The 14,398-nt window shown below is 31.8% G+C and overlaps 1 protein-coding gene across 3 annotated transcripts in view; it reads left to right on the forward strand.

Annotated features, from left to right (window-relative positions):
* Atrnl1 (attractin like 1) overlaps positions 1 to 14,398 on the forward strand; it is a 725,103-nt gene that overhangs the window by 231,022 nt on the left and 479,683 nt on the right. The window lies entirely within an intron of this gene.

The following is a 14,398-nucleotide window of genomic DNA, read 5'->3' on the forward strand; positions in this document are numbered from 1 at the left end:
ATAAATACAATTTTTACTGAAATTTTACATGCATTATATAACCATATAACCATCCATAATAGTATTCCTTTCTTAATGTGGTGTATTAGTAACATTTTTGTTTTTAGATTAAAAAAAACAACCAGTATTTTAATTCATTAGCTTATAATCTTATATAATGGAGAGTTACATTGGTTTACATATATATGAAGTTTAGAAAATATGTATTTCTGAATGACAAGAGTACATTTTTATAAAGAGGAGATAAATGGAATACCAGTGATGGGGGATGAATGACTCAGAGCTAGTTCAGCATGTTTATTATATAGTTTTCATCAAAAGGTTATTTGAGGGAAAGTTTCGGCAAAGCAGGCAATCTGAAGGATGCAGGACCGGTGAGACATTAGGGTCACTTGTTATGCTCAGAATTCTCTATCCCTGGGATAGAGCTCAAGGTCCTGACTGATACAGCTCTAGGCCTTTGCAGGGAGCCTCCTCAGGCCAGCATCACCATAGCAACTGGGCCATCCTGATCTGCACCTTGGCGCAAACACAGCCAAGAGGCAGTCAGAGACCATGGTTTAAGTCACTGCTGTCCACAAATTATTCCAATGTGCTGTAGTATCATAATTATTGAGAATCTTAAGTGTGGTCACTTGGGATAATAACACATAGTTTGAAAAAGCACTAGTGTTTATGTAGTAGCTTTAACACTTGAAAAGTATGAGGGTTACTAATCATAAAGGCTGTAAACTTGGCTGGCTTTTGTTAGCTGCTGAAAAGCCTTAAAAAAAGAGATTTTCATTAACTAAGGGCATGCTGTGAATATCAGCAGGTCTTCAATGATAGCATTTAAAGATTTTCATCTTCTGCAGCCAGAGGGCAGAATTTGTTGCTAATCATGCCCAGAATTTAATCATAAATTAAACTAAAGCCTCAGTCATGACAGATTTTTTTATGCCAAAGTCTGCCTGAAAAGAAGAATAGGACTTTGAGACCTTTAACGGGGATGCTCCTGAGTATGACTTCAAAACTTGGAGTCTTCAGCTTCTTATGAAAAATACTAGTTGGAAGAAGAGTCTTTGACTTTTGCTAGAATAGAGCAACTTCCCGTTCTCTGTATACAATGCAAAGTTTTACATGAAGGTTATGTTTCATAAGATGTTTGTCCTCTTCCAGAGCATCCTCTGCCCCTACTGTGGAATTTTTAAATAATAAAGGTTTGTTCAATTCATGGCTCTGGAGACTTGGAGGTCCAAGGTTGAAGGGACACATAATGTGAGGACCTTCTTATTTGTGGGGACTCTCTACAGAGTTTCAGGATGGCACAGGGCATAACATGGTCAAAGTGGAAGGAACATACAAGAGACAGATCCAAACTGGTTTTTGTAACAGACTCACTCTTGAGATAATACATTAACCTATTGATCTGTTAATCCACAAATGGATTAATCCCTTCATGAGGGCAGAGCCTTTATGACCTAATCATCTCTTAAGGGTCCCATTTCTTAATACTTCACAATGGAGATTAAATCTCACCATGAATTTTGGTAAGAACATTCAAACCATCAGACCCATTAAATAACTATATTTTCTGAAAGGTCTTTCAGGTATTTCCTTCATTAGGACAATGGGGAGTGAGTGCAATAGTAAGGGGAACTCTATAGTCTTTGAAACTCCGCTGTGGCTATTCTCTTTACTAATAATGTATAGTAGAATATGTTGCCCTAGTGTCAAAGGATATGTCAGGATTTCAGAAGAGTAGAGACTAGGTGATAGTATTTAACTCTTAAATATAGGTATAATTACCTTGATAGATGGCCACCAGAAGGTCTTGGTTGGCAGGGACTTATGGTAATGACTAAGAGTTCTAAAGGATGAGGAAAATGTCTAGCAAATTAGATTATTATTTAGTTTTATCACCAGGAAAAAGTCCAAACTACTAGCCAGTAAGTAGAACATTGATATCAGCTGCCCTAGTGGAAAACTAAGACCTTCACTCTGTGGATCTGACCTGGACCTTGATTTCTAGAGCCCATCAATTAAAGTGGAAGCTGGGTTCCTCTGAGGAAGTGCCTATACCAACTCAGCAATACATATGATGAATATTCCCCTACTTTAATCTTCAATGGGACTGGAAGCTGTTTGGCTGAAAAACTGGCAATTGAAAAGGGAAATACACATTTATTTTCAAGGGCTGATGGATAAGACATTTGAATTGTTACTGTTCTTCAAAATAACGTTAATTCATTCAATTAAATATCTGTTTAAGTGAGTTGCATTGGTGTGCACCTATGGTCCCAGTTATTAAAGAGACTGAGGCAGGAGGATTGTTTGAGTCCAAGAGTTTAGGGCTATCCTGGGCAACATAGCAAGATTCTGTCTCTTTAAAAAAGTTGTTCAGTTGGGCTGGTGATGTGGCTCAAGTGGTAGTGCATGCGCAGGGCACTGGGTTCGATCCTCAGCACCTCATAAAAGTAAAATAAAGATGTTGTGTCCATCAAAAAAACTAAAAAAAAAAATAAATATTAAAAAAATTATCTCTCTCTCTCTTAAAAAAAAGTTATTCAGCCCCGTTAATATGTATCTTAAGGCATTACATTAATATTTCAGAAAATACTGTTCAGAAATTTTATGTTAACATTTAATGCATGTAAAAAATGAAACCAAACATAAACCATGTTTCTGGATAAGCCTACCAAATAAACCTTGTCTCATACACTTTTTAAAATCTTAAACTTATTATTTAGCCAATGCAAAAAAACATTAAAAATCGTATATATTAATGGGGCACCATGCGATGTTTTGATACATGTATACATTGTATAATAAAATTAAACATGCCTATCTTCTCATTTATTGCTTCTGTTTGACAAAAACTTTCAAAATCCTTTTATTTTGGCGGGGTGGGGGGGGAGATGCAGTACACAGTCATTATTGGTAGTTACCCTATGGTGTAGTGGCATGCCAGAACTTCTTACTCCTCTCTAGGTTCCGCTTAATTCCTATTAATAAAACTTTCCCTATTCCTCCCCGCTACTTTCCCAGTCTCTTGTAATTACCATTATATTTTCAATTTCTGTGAGATCAAATTTTATTTATATGTCATGTATGAGCGAGATTGTATGGTACTCATCATTCTGTACCTTGCTTATTTAACTTATAGTGATCTCCACTTATATCCATTTGTTGCAAATGATAGCATTTTATAATTTTTAGTTGCTGAAGACTATTTCATTGTGTATATATACCAAATTTTTCTTTATCTATTAATTTGGTTACATAGGTTGTTATCAGTTCTTGGCTATTGTGAATAGTGCTGCAAGGAATGTGGGATGTGTCTTCATCATGCTGATGTGTCTTTGACCTACTGATTTCATTTCATTGGGTGTATAGTCAGTAGTGGGATTGCTGAATCATATGGTAGTTGTATTTTTAATTTTTTGAGGCAATTGTATACTGTTTTCCACTGTCACTCTACTATTTACATTTCCACAAACAGTGTGCAAGGGTTCCCTTTATTCCACATTCCTATTCAGGACTTGTTATCTTTAGTGTTTTTGATAACAGGTATTCCTACTGGAGTGCAGTGATATCTTAATGTGGTTTTCATCTGTATTTCCCTGATGATTAATGATGTTGAGTATTTTTTCAAATTTGTGTTGGCCATTTGTCTGTTAAGGTCTATTGCCTATTTTTAACTGAGTTATTTGTGTTTTTTTTTGCTATTGAGTTTTTAGTTCCTTAAATTTTTTGAATATCAACCCTTTATCAGATGTGTAGTTTGCAAATATTTTCTCTCATTCTGTAGGTTGTGATTTCACACTGTTGATTGTTTCCTTTGCTCCTTCAAATCTTTTGCATTTGATGTTATACCATTTTTTATTTTTGCTTCTGTTTTCTGTGTTTTGGAGGTCTTTTCCAAAAAATCTTTGTCTATGCCAATCTCCTGAAGGGTTTTCTCTTTTCCTTCTAGTAGTTTCAGGGCTTACATTTAAATCTATAGTTAATTTTGAGTTACTTTTTTTAACTTGTGGAAGGTAGGGGTCTAGTTTCATTCTTCTGCCTTGGACACCCAATTTTTATTTAACGTATTTTTAATTACCAGAAAATATCTAATTTACACCAGAGTTATTGTGTTCAAACAAAACATTAATTTATTAGATTAGTAGATCTCATTGGAAATGGACCAGCAGTTTCTAGAACTTTCTGGATTTTCACAATTATTTATCTTAAAATTTATGGAGTGCTATTTGCATTTAAAGGATGTCTAGTCCTAGCCTCTTGTTACAGTGGGAGCTTATGGAGACCAGAGGATAAATGGATAAATGAGTAATAGTTCAAAACTTTTTCAGTGAGCCCAGTGGGTCTAGACATCCACTCTGTAGTCATTTTCCCTTTCTCTGAGTATGAAATGGATATATGTAGCATCTGGCAGATATTTCATATTGGCTTCCTGACCTGTGGAGAAAGAGCCATTAAGGTAAAGAGGTCAAGAGGAGGAAGGACCTGGAACTACTTCTGTTCACTGTGGACCTACTCAGATGGTAAATCAGAATGAGAAATCTCATGCTGACACAAATAAACTGTTGAAATGGTAAAAAAGGGATATTCTCAGAAGTGAGCTGAATCTTATTTTTAAGTGCAGTTGCCAAAATAATTCCCTAGTTTCAGATATGGACATGATTGTGATGAAAGTTCCTGGAAAATATATCTTCTGTCCTGGAATCCTACCACATGTTAAGACATACCTTTACTTTCTAGTACTTAAAGATCTTGAAGACTATTAATTTCTAAAAGATAGGGATTAGATTGGGAAAGATAATGACAAAAGCCAATCAACTTATGTTATAGACTTCTGGGAACATTGTCAGAGTCCCCTACTGAGTAACAATTGGTAAGTTCAAATAAATAATTTTAATATGTAACATCTGCCACCTAGATTTTATATGATGGTATTATAAAATCTTAAAATTATACAGGATAAGAATACTATAACATAATTTTAATCCCCTTTTCATGATATTTGGTGCCATTCATAAATTGTCATTGATTTAATAATATGTGGTCTTAGTCTTTTTTAAAAAGTCTCATTTTTTTTGATACATTAGATACTCAAAAATGTATATAGTGCATACTATGAACAACACATTATTTGTGATGGAATTTTTTGAAAAGATGAATATTTCTTGGTTAAATTCTTGAATTTATTTCTTAAATAAAATTATATGTTATAGATTTTATGTATATCATAGTTGTATTCTTAGAAAATTCAGTGTATATTATAAACATGCAAAACTACTTTGTGTTTACATGGAAAATGGCTTAAATAATAAATTATAAAGGTTTTTGGTTTATTTTTGCCTACTTAAACACCTATCATGATATTTTAAATCATGGAGAATTTGTGTCGCTTACTTTGATTTGTTTGATCACTGTGTGCATTTAGGATGTCTACCACTCTTTATCTCTTTTTCAGTCCTTTCGGTAAAATTTATTAGAATTCCACCATTATGGAGCTAATTGTTACCCATACATTTATGTCTGTTGAGAACCAGTGACCTAATCAATGAGTATGTCCTCTACCTACTAAAAACCTTTTATTATGTCATTGTTTTTATATGAGAACTTAGAGGATTTTGTTAATTTCTGGTAAAAATATATTCATGGTATAGTTAGCTATTTTGTTGGTAGATTTGTCAAAATTGATGGTTTGATCCAGAACCATTTACTTTTTATCCACAGTAAACTGAATATAAGCTTTAAAAAGCCATCTGGAATTACAAAAAGGATTCCCTAACATATATGGCAATATTGCTTAGCAGGTTTTTAATTGAATAACTTAATTTATGATTGACTCCCCTCTTTTGTCTTCCTCATTCCTTTCCTTTTTTACTGATGTCACACTTCTTAGCTACTTATGTTAGGCTTAAGACATTGGTTTTCAAAATCAGTGTGCAGAAGAATATTCTGGAATATGATGACTGAAACCATGGGACCACAGTCCTGTTTTACTAACAAATACTCTAAGTGATTGTGAAATGATAATCCTCGATGCACTTGGAGAAATATTGCCATAGGAGATTCTTCCTGAGCTTTTTTCTGAGTTACATTTAGTCCAGCAGTGTCTAAGATTATTACGTGTATTTTTCTACTGTGTTGTATCAAATATGTTTTGGGTGGAAGAATAAGGAGGGCAGATAGAAGATGATGCCAATGTCCTTTTCATTTTAGAAAGGTAAACCTTGTATCTTCTTTTCTGGAAATTTTTGGCACTTAGCAGGAACTTCTTATGTGTAAAAAAGAATACATCTCAGGACTTTTATTTTTCCTAATTACTCCTATCATTTTTAAAACCTTCTATACTGGGAATAGTGGGAAAGGAAATTCTTTTATTTCTGTGCCTTAATATATATTAATTTTTTTATATAAGAATACAGAGGAAGAATCATTTGCTATATGTCCTGCCTTTTTCTATTACACATAATTTGCACATAGATTGTCAGTTTTATAAGCACAATTGGATAAGCATCTGGTGAAGACAGTCTTCATATAGTAACATTAAGTATTGTTAAGATTTTTATGGATCAATTTAGGCATTTCAGTTGCAACTTCAGATAGGATTAATGCTTTATTTTTGCTGATGAGCCAAATAGCCTTGTTGTCTAAGAAATAAAATACTTTGGGATTCCTATGTTCATATTATTTTGCAAACTTTATTCAGTGAGTGCCTATAATGCATCAAAAGCTACAAATCTCAAAATATCAGTTCAGAAAGCATACTACTAAAACTACGGGCCAATTTAAGTTTGCTCAATATGAATCCATATTGGTTGCTCCTCATTCCTATTCTCCAGAGTGGTACTCTGATGTTAAGAAATCCAACTTGTACAAAACTTCTATATCAGATAAACGTTTGAGTTCTTTTATAGGATGACTTGTTGAATTTAAAATCCTTGGATTTTAGACTTGTCTCTCTGAATTTGTATAATTTGTGTTAGCTTACCATCGGGCTTCCTGTAGCTAACACCTCATCCTTCATAATTGTTCCAGAGAGAATTTCATTTGTTAATTGTGAACACTTTCTGAGTACATCTGTAACTTCTATACTTACCAGCTTCTGTTAGAGTTGGATTAGAAATCATGTTATTGGATTCCGACCAATAGGTTGAAGTAATTTTCACCACTTCTAATTCTGCCTCTCCGCAAAGCTCCTTCGTGTGCCATATAGCCTTTGTTTCCCCAGTTGTTCAACAGAGAGGAAAATGAGGGCCAAGAGAAATTGGGATAGTTTGAAACAGCCTGAATCCTTTTTGCTAACTCAACCTTCACCACAAGCTGGACAGTGTTTTCAGCAACTTGTATTGTGTTAAACTATTACTCTTTTAAGGTTGGTTGCTGCAGGAGTTAGTATACCTTTCCATGAGAAATTTCTGCTTCCTTAGCACTTAATTTAACTTCTTTAGTCATCTTTAATACTAAGTCATCAAGTGGGAGACTACTTACTGTCTGTGGAGTGTTTAGGGTTAATTTGTTATCTGATCACTATTCATCTCTAAGAACTTTTGTGAATCTTCTAGCTCTTTTAACAGAGCTGTTCTCACTGGAGGCTGATTTTTTAGAAGTCTAGAGTAGTCCATGATCTTCACTTTAGTATTACCTTGAAAACAGGTGTAACAAAGTTTGATGGTCTTAACTCTAGATGGTGTGAATAGTCCTTTGTACACATAGAATTGTTGGGATTGTTAAAAAAAGAAGTACACAATAAGGAAAATAATATCAAAGTAAGATGTAGGATATAATAATTACAAATGAAAACAATTGTAAAAAGAAGCAGATATATATGTCCAAGAAAGAGAATGCATTTAAACAGTTTATTTTGGTTAGTCTTCTATATTTATTACTTAAAGTTATCTTGAAATATCTGGAGATGAAATAAATAGTCTCCTAGTGTCTTCTACCTTAAACTTCTATGAAGAAATAAATTACAGTAAGATTTAACATTTTAATTTAGAAAATATATCTGGTAAATGTGTAGGTGTTTTATCAAAATATGGACTTATTTGGAATGCATGTGTGTTACAAAATGAATCACTGCTATATGCTGCTATGTCAATTTGATTCATTCTGGTGGCTCCAGTGCAGTGGATGTTTTTGTATAGTTGAACATTTTAACATCTAGGGAAAAATGATAAATGATCAAAAACATTTCAGTGTAATTTCTTTCTGAAATAATTTTCTTTTTTTGGTCTTGCTTTGATATTTGGCAGCTGCAAACATGGTATCTTTTCTTTATTTTTATTTATTTTTCCCTTTGTTCCACCATTATCATCATCAAGCAAACCAACATTGAGACATGTTAAACATCTGTCTCTTTTAATAAGAATTCTTTCAATTCTTATTAAAAGAATAAATTCTGTGAAGTAGGTTCCATTTTTATCCCCATTTTATTATAAAGGAAATTGAAACTTGCAAAAGTTCGTTTGTCTAAGGTTACAACCTAATTAGTGTTGGAGTGAACATCCACCTCAGTTTCTTTTATAAAAAAAATGAATGCCCTTTACCTATTTTATAAGGTTATTTTTTATTTATTAAATATTATCACTTTTCTACTAAGGATAATTTACAAATGAAAGTTGAGGCACTATTTTGACATTGAAAAATTGTTCTCATGCTTTGTATTGTCAATTTGGAAACTTGTGTGTACTCATATTAGTGAGCTTTATACTATTATTTTAAATTCTAAATATTAAAGTACCAATATTTAATATTTAGCTAATGAAAATTAAATTTCCTTTGTATAGAAAAATTCTTAAAGCTGCATATTCTAGAAATACTGTATTATATATATTTTGACTTGATTCAATAGAGCCTTGTGTTCTAACTATGCTAATTATATTCATTTTAGTTTGTTTTTATATATGAAAAATGCTTTATCAGTAGTTTCAATTTTGGTTTCTTTTTTGGGGGTGGGGGTGCTGGGGAGACTGGCAGTTGAACTCAGGGGCACTCGACCACTGATCTACATCCTCAGCCCTATTTTGTATTTTATTTAAAGACAGGGTATCACTGAGTGCTTGCTTAGTGCCTTGCTTTCGCTGAGGCTCGTTTTGAACTTGTGATCCTCCTGCCTCAGCCTTTGGAGCTGCTGGGATTACAGGCATGCACCACCATGCCCAGCTGGTTTCATTTTTTACTAGTTTTCATATAAAGAATTTTGTTAACTTCAAAGATATTAAGCTTTTATTTTTTTAGGATGTTCTGTTGTTATACATTGCCGCCAGAGAATGTAGAGTACATTGTACTTTTTGGTAGTAACATTGTTTTAGTTTTCATAAATGGGACTGGTTTTGTTAATGTCCCATTTGCACCAAAATATATGTGTTTATCCTCTAGGATACAATATCCTCATTTTGTGCAATATTGTCTCTGCACATGTATGGAAAATAGCAGGTAAACTACATGACAACAGCTAGTATGGACTCTGTCTACTCCAAAGATACTAGAAATGATTGGTAAAGTTGAGTATTAAAAATGAGAAGATATATAGCTGAGTTTGAGATAAAGAAAGAAATGAAGTTATCCCTAATGACCAGAAACAAAAATGTAAGTTAAAGCCTAGTGAGAGACTTCTGAATCTATGCTGGGTTGCTGTGTTATATTGCAGAAATATGATTTTTTTATACTCAAGTAAGGTGCAAAGCTGGAACCAAGACCTCTTTCTAAATACAGAATACTTGAGTCCCTACCTATTCCCTGAATGTAAGGAGTAGACATAATCCTGAAGAATCAGGATTTCTCTCCTCAGAGTTCTGTGTAAGAAAGCTACCTAGAGAATTTACATGCCATACCAGAGTCACATATTGGTATGGAGTACAAATTTGCATTTCCCACATGATAGTGGAGCCCCAAGCTGACCAATTAATATCTGGACTGACCCTAGTTGAGTGAATCCAGAGGTCAGTCTTCCTCAAAGTTTTTGGTCTTGAGGTCCATTTATACTCTTAAAAATTATTGTGGGTCCATATCTGAAAGAGCTTTTGTATATGTAAATTACATTAGGCAATATTGATTGTATTAAAAACAAAATGAGACATTTAAAAATAATTATTTATTAAATAATATGAAACAATTACAAGTATATTATCTGTTAACATAAATTTTGCATGTTAATTGAAAAATAAGTATTGTATCAAATATTATCATACTTTTATGCCTGGATTTCAATTTTTTAATAATAAATTGTCTTGGAAGTGTGGTATCAATATTGACATTATTATACTTTTAAATAAACTTTTTTTTTTTGTACTTGTGATTGAACACTGGGATCCTGTACTACTGAGCTACATTCCTAAATCCTTTTTACTTCTTACTTTGAGATAGGGTGTTTCTAAATTCCTGAAGCTGGCCTTGCACTTGTGATCCTTCTTCCTCAGCCTCCTGAGTTGCTGGGATTACAGGTGTGTGCTGCAAGGTCTGATTTAATTTAATTTTTCACATTATTTAGTAGGTATTTTAGTGAGCTTTTCATCACTGTGACCAGAATTTCTTACAAGAACAACTTAGGGGAGGCAAAGTTTATGTGGGCCTCATGATTTCAGAGATTAGACTGTTGACTCATTTGTTTGGACTTAAGCTTAAGTAGCTCTCTGAATGGGGTTCAGGACACAGAGAAAGAGGGGAAGGGGCCATGCGGTGTACCTTCTAGGGCATGTCCCAGTGACCTTCCTCCCCAGCTACACCCACCTGCCTGCAGTTATCACTTAGTCCTTTCAAACTAGGATGGGATGATTAGATTATAGCTCTCATAATCTAACCATTTTACCTCCAATCCATCCTGCATTAGCACAGGATCTTTTGAGGGACACCTCATATCCAAACCATAACATTATATATTTAGATTTTTTCCTCTTTCTCAAATGAAAATATTATAGATATATTATAGATATTCTTTTGAATTTTACTTTTTATATCTACTTTAAAATATCTTCTGGAACTCAAGTCAATATCAGATCATAAAGATTTTCATAATTCTTTGATTTTATTTCATTTAAAGAAGTAAACATGGTATGCATGTACATAGTTTAATAAATCTCATATGCATGTAAATTTAGGTATTTTCCAATATTTCGTAATCAAAATGATGCTACACTGAATATTTGGGTGTTTATGTTTGTGTGTGTGTGTTTATTTATAATGTTGGTGGTTTATCTTCAGAGTAAATTCCATTAAGTAAGATTATTGGGTTGAAGAATAAATACATATATAATTTTGTCAGGTATTGCCAAATTCCCCTCCATAGTGAATTTTTTTTTTCATTTTATTTTTCCAGAAGACAAATATGGGCGGGCTTCTTTATTCACAGATTTGTAAGCAGCGTATGCTTTTGAAAACATTTTTCAATCTTGTAGGAAAGAATGGGCATGTTGGTATAATTTTAACAGCAAGTACATTTTTGAAGTTGAGCATTTTTTATATGTTTAAGAGCTATTTTTATATCACTTTTTGTCTATTGTGCATTCATGTGTTTTGTAAAATTTTCTGTTTGTTAGTTTCTCCATTATATTTAAAGAGTTCTTTGTAAATTAGAGATTATTTCTTTTTCTCTGACATATATGCAAATATTTTGCTCCCAATTTGTCATAATTTTTAAACTTTTTTAGTGACATATTCTTTTGCTATGCAAACTTTTTTTAATGTACTCATATTTCTTAGCCTTTTTAAAATTGCTCTTCTAATTTTATACAAATTTTAAATTTATATAATTTTTAAAGTTACAGTGTAATTCACCCAAATTTTCTTCTCATGTATCTATAAAGTTTTATTTTTTTTACTTTCAAATTTCTCATCCATTTGGAGTTTGATTTTTGTGTAAGGTGTTAAAATTGGATGTAATTTTTACATTTTTCCAAATGGCTATCCAGTTGTCTTAGCATTATTTCTTGAAAAGGCCATCTTACCCCAGTAATTTAAGACACTATTTATTATATACTGAGTATTCAATATATGATAGTTGAGTCTGTTTCTGGAATTTCTGTTGTATACTTTTGGTCTATTGATGTGCTAATATTAAATGCAATACTATTTAATGATAGAGACTTTGAGTATACTTTAATATCTTAATTTAGCTCCCTTCAAAGCTGTTTTTTTTTTCATTTATTTTTCCTGGCTATTCTTACATGTTTATTTTTTTCAGGTGAGTAACTAGATAAACTTTTTTAGCTCCTCTGAAATCTCATTGCAGTTCTTTAATTTAGTTAAGTTGAATTAAAATTATCTTTGAATTTAATTGCCATCATGATGTCAATCTATCCTAATGAAGAATAAAGAACGTCTTTCTATTTTTGCATGTACTTTCGTATTTTTTAAGCTGTTTGCCCAAAATCTCATTTTTATGTTTCCTGTCTTATTGGCTATTTGCAGGAGACTATTATTCATTTAATACCTAAAATTAAACTATCAAAGGTTGCTGTTTCAATTCATATATTTAAAAATACTTTTAATACAGTGAAAATTCTCATGATAATCATTGGTTAATACAAAGCATTTTAGATAAGATGCTTCTAATTTGCATTTATAAAAAATTTAAAATAGAATGTAATTTTTATGTTGGACAACTTTAAAAATTCTCTAACCCTTTCCATTTAATGCTCAAAAATGTGGTGTTGGTTTCTTATTTCTGATAAAATTCTGAGTTTGACTAGTGAAAGATTAAGTTTTACTTCCTAGGCAAGATTCTGTAATTTCCTCCTTCTGAGAAAATTTGTGATTTGGAAAGAAAAAATAGCCATTTCTTTGTAAAACTTGTATTGTGTTTAGAGTAAATATTTTTACATTAATTTTCAGCTCATTATAAAATTTTGTAATTTGAATAAACTAAATGTTATTAACAAAGAAGAAAATTATTACTGCCATATATTGGAGAAATAGGTTCATATCCTGAAATTCTTAAATGCAATATATAATCAATTAAAAATTACTTGAAATCTGTTGTCATTTGTGAGAGTTATAATTTTTAGATTGCTGTGAAATTTTGAAGTTTATTTGGGCATAGGATATGCAGGGAATATTATGCTGAATATTTCCCATTGTAACAGTAGAATTGTGATGCTGTATATGACAAGTCACATTATCTATAATGTCATATGTAAATTAGTCCTTCAGTGTATGTGTAGCCTTGGTGTGAAGTGATGAGATTTAAGGAGGTAAGCCTGAAGAATTTAGCAATGGTATAGGAATAGTGTAGATAATGAAGTGCTTGACCTAGCAATAACGATTATTTTCTTAAGCTAGAATGCTGTTATATATCTTATATATCTACAACTTAAAAATTAATCTTTGGAGAAATCACAGACAATCTAATACTCAATGTTTCTTTGTTTCAAAGAGCTAGAGGTATAGAAAGCTATCAAATTTTTATTTTAATTATTGAAATTATTACTTTAATCTTTGGAAAAGCTTTACTGTTCATCTTTTTGGATGGTATAATAATTAGGAGACACACCACTAAAAATACAGTGAGAATGTTATGTTATTATTTTACCAATTATCTCCCAATATTTGCTTCTTCATGAATTAAAATATTTATATTAAAATATTTTTCTGTACTAATGAGATCTCCTAAAACCAAAGACTTTTTTGAAGCTGTCTTACCTCTTTAAATTTTAAACTTAATTTAAATATTAAATCACTGCATTAAGTTACCCTGCTGTATATATTTCATAATATTTATTGTAGAAAGTATTTTAAGAAATATATTATGCAAATGAAGCTATATCTCTATTAAGTATAAATTCTCATTTTAATTTTATTCTGGAAATGGAATGGAGACTGTATATTTCAATAATTTTGAAAACCATGCTTTTCTCCCACTGCTATTGTTAACCATAGTTTTGATGTATTTAACTTGGAGTTCATGAGTTTGAATGCTCTTTTTTTTTTCATTTTTAATAATTTCCTTACATGAACTAATAGTTTGAGCTTCTGAGTTTAACCCATATTAGTCTACTTTTGGGGGGATTTTTGTTTTTTAGAGAAAACTTCCCAACACAACTGAGAAGATCTTTTTAAAATGCAGATTAATTTTCATAGAAACTGTGGGGAAATATGTTAATTTAAAAAATATCACAAGGATGAAAATACGGATTTATGAATTTCCTCAATGTTTTCTTCTACTTAAAAATATCTCATCCAGACTTTCAACTTCTTCTCCTTATATTATTAAGGAATGATACATATGCCAAACTCATAATCATGTCCCATATTTTTGATATTTTATATTTCTCCTAAGTATGTTTCTTTCTCTCCATGTAGTTTTCTTTCATTCCATTCACAAACGTCTTTACAAATAAGTCTTTGAAGACTCATTTCTTTTGTAATTCTTTTTTACTGTTGCATTATAGTTATACATAACATTGGG

This window comes from Marmota monax, unplaced genomic scaffold (assembly GCF_021218885.2).
Source record: "Marmota monax isolate L192 unplaced genomic scaffold, Marmota_monax_Labrador192_F-V1.1 WCK01_AAM20220418_F8-fsc00004, whole genome shotgun sequence".
NCBI lineage: Eukaryota > Metazoa > Chordata > Mammalia > Rodentia > Sciuridae > Marmota > Marmota monax.